The following is a 6,040-nucleotide window of genomic DNA, read 5'->3' on the forward strand; positions in this document are numbered from 1 at the left end:
CGCTCTCCCTCCTCCTGTGGTACAGCCTCTGCCTCCCTATGAGTTCAGCCCAAAAATCTCATTAGACTGGAAATTTGAGGGGAAAATGTTACACTATGGGATTGCCTATTATAATCTGGTATGAGGAGGGGGAATCAAGAAAGAGGAATCGGCCTGCAGTGATGCCAGCAGCACTGTCAGGCACAGGAACAGGGCTGTTCTCAGGTAACTGCTAACACAGAGGTCTCAAACCTGTGGCCCACAGGCCACATGTGCCCGCCCCTGAACAATTTTATGTTGTGATATTATGTGATATTTATGGATTTATTTTGCATCATAAATATGTTTGTTCTCTCATTGTGAACTATGCCCTTTTTTTTGCTCTCTATCAAAACAAACACTTTTACTTTGAAATTATGCAAAATATCCTCATGATGAAATATTGTGATATCATTTTAAGATCATGGATATCTATGGAAGATTATACGGGCTGCATGTAAAAAAAAATAAGTCAGAATTCTGAGATTAAAGTCAGAATTCTGAAATTATAGAAAAGGTCAGAATTCTGAGACTAAAGTCAGAATTCTGAGATTAAAGAAGGCAGAATTCTGAGACTAAAGTCAGAATTCTGAGGAAAAACGTCAGAATTCTGCGATGTAAGAAAAAGTCAGAATTGTAAGATTAAAGTCAGAATTCTGAAATTATAGAAAAGATCAGAATTCTGAGATTAAAGAAAAACGTCAGAATTATGAGATTAAAGAAAAAGTCATAATTCTGAGAATAAAGAAAAAGTCATAATTATGAGAATAAAGAAAAAGTCATAATTATGAGAATAAAGAAAAAGTCATAATTCTGAGATTAAAGAAAAACGTCAGAATTATGAGATTAAAGAAGAGTCATAATTCTGAGATTAAAGAAAAACATCAGAATTATGAGATTAAAGAAAAAGTTATAATTCTAAAATTAATGTTAAATTATTAATACACCATTTTAACATGCAGTACATTGTAAATAATTGCCAGATATTGAAAGTCTGTACTAAATGAAATGGCGATCCATTCAACACAACATTGGTTGAAGATAGAATTTAATTCAAATCCCCAAAGTCATGAGGTCAAAGTCATCCTCTAGAAACCATGAAAGTTTGCACAGTTAAGAAATGAACAATTAAAAACACAGCAGACTGTGCTTTTGTTTCTTGCTTTTTGTACAAGTTGATGAAAATAACTTCTGAGCCTATAGAAACAAAAAAGTACAAAAAGACTGAAAAACTATTTGATGGGCAATTTCTGTTACTATGACAACACGCGTGTGCTCATGATTTGACAGCATATACAGCAGACAGGATTAAATGAGTACACTGGACTTTTGCAATTTGCAATTCTAATTTGGAAGAAACAATTTCAACACACATTAAAGGATTTACTTAAGCTCTGCACTTTCTTTCTTTTTTTTTTTTTTCTTAAAAAGAATGAAAGAAATGAAAGAAAATCTGCCGACTCCTCCTTTGACCTGTGCCTGGCGTGCAGACAGAGCAGAGGATGCTGGGAAATGCCCGGGGTGGTACAGCTCCTCTGTGACCAAATACTCATCTTCTCACTCATCCAAAAAAGAATCCATTAATATTTCAAATTAATGCAAATAACCCTTAAATGATGAATAATTGCCCCCCCGTATCAAAATTAAATTACTGATAAACTGATGAATCACCGACACAGTATATATATGTATATATATATATATAGTATATAGGTATACTGTATATGACATGCTTTTGCTCTGACTGTGGAAAATAATTTACTCTTGGGTATATATTTCCATATTTCTATACGCAAGAACCACAGGAAGGTCAGAGCTGATCCCTCCCATGACACAACAGCTCCACCCTCAGGTCATCACCTGTCAGTACACGCAGAACAAAACAGAATCAGAATCAGGAATCCACGGAGGAGAATGTAAAAATAAAAAATAAAACAACCTGAATTCTGAGGGAAAAAAAAGTCAGTATTCTGACTTTAATCTGATTAATCTGCATTGCAATGACAGTGATTCATATATTGTGAAACACTGGTGTATATACTATATATACTGGATATTTCCATGTGCAGTAACTCCAGGTCCATTCCAAGCCACATGATGGAGCCAAAGTAACAAAATAGGTGTTGCAGACTGGTGACCACAGTGCCAGTCCACTGCATATACAGTATATATATATATTTACACTGCCTGGCCAAAAGTAAATCTGAATCACCAGATTATTCCATGGATGGATTTTTTATACATATTTAAAATATACCTCATATTCCAAGATGACAATGCCAGGATTCCTCGGGCTGGTTCAGGGAGCATGAGACATCATTTTCACCACAGAGTGGGGTTATTGACAATCTTTGGGATGTGCGGGAGGAGGCTTTGCACAGTGGTCCGACTTTCCCATCATCAATACAAGATCTTGGTGGAAAATATATGCAAAACTGGACGGAAATAAATCTTGTGACCTTGCAGAAGCTTATCCAAACAATGCCACAGCAAATGAGTGCTATACTCAAAGCTAAAGGCTATTAGAGCGTGTGACCCTTTTTTTTTGACCAGGCATATATACATGTATATATATATATATATATATATATATATATATATATATATATATATATATATACATATAAACACACACACTATATAAAATATCACTTACACATACAGTATACACAGAGGCTATAAGAAGAAAGTACTTGAAATGTTTAAAATCGGATTGAATTTGGAAATACGTCACAGTTCACTTGGCTCGTTTTTATCAAAAAGAAAAACAAAAAGAAAAAGAAAAGAAAAATGCTCTATTTTGTGACTTTTGCACTATCTATCTATCTATCTATCTATCTATCTATCTTTCTTTCTTTATGGTTGCACTTGCCATGTTTGCCCGTCCTGTTGGTGCACCTGTGTGTCTTATTAAAGTTATTTTAAAATAACGTTTATTTACACATGACTGAATGAGTAGAATGAAATGAAAGTTCATAGAGAGTAGTGAGTATCACTGCACTCCCCCCCCCCCCCCCCCCCCCACACACACACACACATGTATTTTGGATCATTTCCTGATCTCCTACTTGAACTAAAGCTGAGCTGCTCTTTCTGTGGCGTTTTATGAATCAACTCCCAGAGTAGTCATTTGTTCTGGGAGCCACTATTTCCTCTCTCCCTCCCTCTCCCTCTCTCCCTCCTCTTCTTCCTCTCTTGCTGTTTGTCCTGAACAGAGCATCAGATTCCTCGCGTGAGAACGTCATGTTGGCTGTGGTTGGCTGTGATATTAGGTTACGTTATTTTTCCTTGTGTTTAATCCCTCATTCAGACAGAACAGTCAGCCTTTTCTTTGGGGGCGGCTAAGATTTCAGAGCGGGACGGTAAAAAGTTCTGCTCTGAAAACGGTGAAAATAGAAATCTAAAGCATGTTTTTTTGTTTTTTTTCTTGTCCTGAAAGCTAAGTGATGGTTTAGTGTTGCGTTTGGTGATTGCTCAATTAGCGAAACACTGCTGCGTGTTTGAGGGAGAACTCACGCGACACAAACGGTTCTTTGAGGAACGCTATCCTGTTCTCTTTCAACCCACAAACAACAGAAGTAGAGAATTATTATTTATAGATTTGAACGCTAGGGAAAGATGTTATCTTGATAGGAGCATACGATTCCAAAGCAAACCTCTGCATCACTGGTACCTTCACATACACTATATGCCCAGCCTATTCAAATGGTGGCCTGTGGACCACATGTGGCCCCAAAGCAACCCCTTAGTGGCTCAGCCAGTGGTCCCACCACAAACACTGAGAAGAAAACAAACACTGTTACTGTATAACTGTAGATGGTAAATAAAGATTCATTATTTGTAATGTTGCCCTGAAGAAACATTGTTATCCATTTTCCCATATCTATATCTGGAGTCTCGGGAGGTCAGGAGGTCACAGGTCTCGCAAGAAACACAAACTGCTTTACACACACACACACACACACAACCTAGCCAGGTACCGGCTATAAGATAAAGGCGGTGATAACGTTATTTTAGACGTTAATCGCAGGCTGACTGAGCGAGAGGTCATCTTCCACCGCTTAATCCTCCACATGAGGGTCACGGGGTGACCTGGTGCCAATCTCAGTTGATTTAGGGTGATAGGCGCGGTCACACCCTGGACATATCACCAGTCCATCACAGGGACAAATATAGAGACAAACAAGAGTGTCCAATTTGCCTAATCCCCATATTGCATGTTTTTGGACTGTGGGAGGAAACCCACCCACACACACACACACACATGCAGAGAACATGGAGGTTAGGTTATACATGTCGCTCTTAACTTTTGTATACATGGCATCACGTCTTATCCTCCAACCAGATAAGGAGAGAAAAATGATCAATAAAAAAAATAAAAAAGTAAATAAAGAGAGAATGAAATATATGATACAAATATAGCAGTAGATAAATTAAAGTAGAGAAGTTTATCTACCCCATGCACTTTCTCCTGGGAACACTCTCAACAACACAAATGATAATACATTAAATAAATAGATCATTTGCACATACATGTATAGCTTTGACTAAGAATAGTATAATTGCTGGAGATGTATCTGGTTTCAACAGAACCAGATGAGTGGAGTCCAAACTCTAAGTTGCATTATAGTTTATCCAGTTTTTCCAGTAACTTTCAAACTTATCTTGTTCAATCTTAAGAATGAATGAATGAAAAAAAATATCCTGAACCACCTTGACATGCTATTCTTAGATTATGACACAATGAATCCTTGCATACATGTATGAAAAGCTTATGAACGCAAAGCACGACCCAACACGGCATGTGAGTGTGCGGTCATGTTTGCTTCTTAGGCTGAAAATCATTTCTTTGTCTTTGTTTTAAATTTGTATAATTTAGTCTTAATCTAATCCAGATATTGCGTTTCTCGCTTTTTGCCTCTGTTTGTAGTTCTGTGACATCACTTTTCTGATGTTTTGTCTCTGTTTGAAGTCTCTTGTTTTCATCTGTTTATAGAGTTTCAGTGTCTGCAGTAGTTTTTCTGCTTCATTGTTGAGGACATTTTGTGTATTTTTCAGTTTCTTTTTTTCATTATTTGTCATAATTTGCATGCAACTCTTCCAGATGTTGTGTCATTTTGCCTTTGTTTGTAATTATGTTGCTTTTTTTCCCCCGTTGTTGTGTCCGTTTGTAGATGAGTTGCATTTGTGGGCCAGTGGTTAGCACTCACTTGCTTCACCAGTTTGACTCTCTGTTCAACTGAGGGTGGAGTTTGCATCTTCTCCCCGTGTATGTGTGGGTTTTCTCCAGTACGGAAGAGTATTAGGGCCCCATGTGGAAAAAAAAAGAATTGAAAGAAAATTAGAAAGAAAAAATTGTTATAAATTGTTATTCTCAGACTTTTTTCCCCGAATTCTGACTTTAATCTCAGAATTTTGACATTATTGCCCTCAGAAATCTGACTTTAATTTTCTTTCTTTCAAATTTTTTTTTTACATGTGGCCATAGCTACTTTAAGACTTTTACTTAAGTAATAATATAGAAAGTGACTTCCACCTCTCATTTACTCAAGTATCCCTTTAAGTTGTAAAAGGTGTGTGTGAGGACCACAGTTAAGCATTCTATCCAAACTGTTCACCTTAAACTTCACGTATCATACATGTCAAGTTTATACTTGTTTATTATGATGTTATATTTTCTTCTTCTTTTTTTTTAGTTATTAGATCCAATTAAAAGACGTAGTTGTCCCCAGAGAGGAGGGAACATGCTGTGTAAGAGGAGTTACATCATAACGTCTTGTGGGAGCAGCCGGTGCCTCAGGAGAGCAAGACGACGGCAACAAGTACAGAGCGAGTGACACAATGTCCACAGACGCGACACGAATACTGCAAATACTTAGCAGCTTCAATGTGATACTTTTTCATCCGTGAAGTCGCCACATGACCCAGTTTGAATGCAATCACACCACGTCCTCGCATGAACCCTCCAGAGGGGGGAGCACTTCACGGGAGGCCCTGGAATGAACATGTCATATCAGACCAA

This window comes from Solea solea, chromosome 19 (genome assembly GCF_958295425.1).
Source record: "Solea solea chromosome 19, fSolSol10.1, whole genome shotgun sequence".
NCBI classification, from domain to species: domain Eukaryota; kingdom Metazoa; phylum Chordata; class Actinopteri; order Pleuronectiformes; family Soleidae; genus Solea; species Solea solea.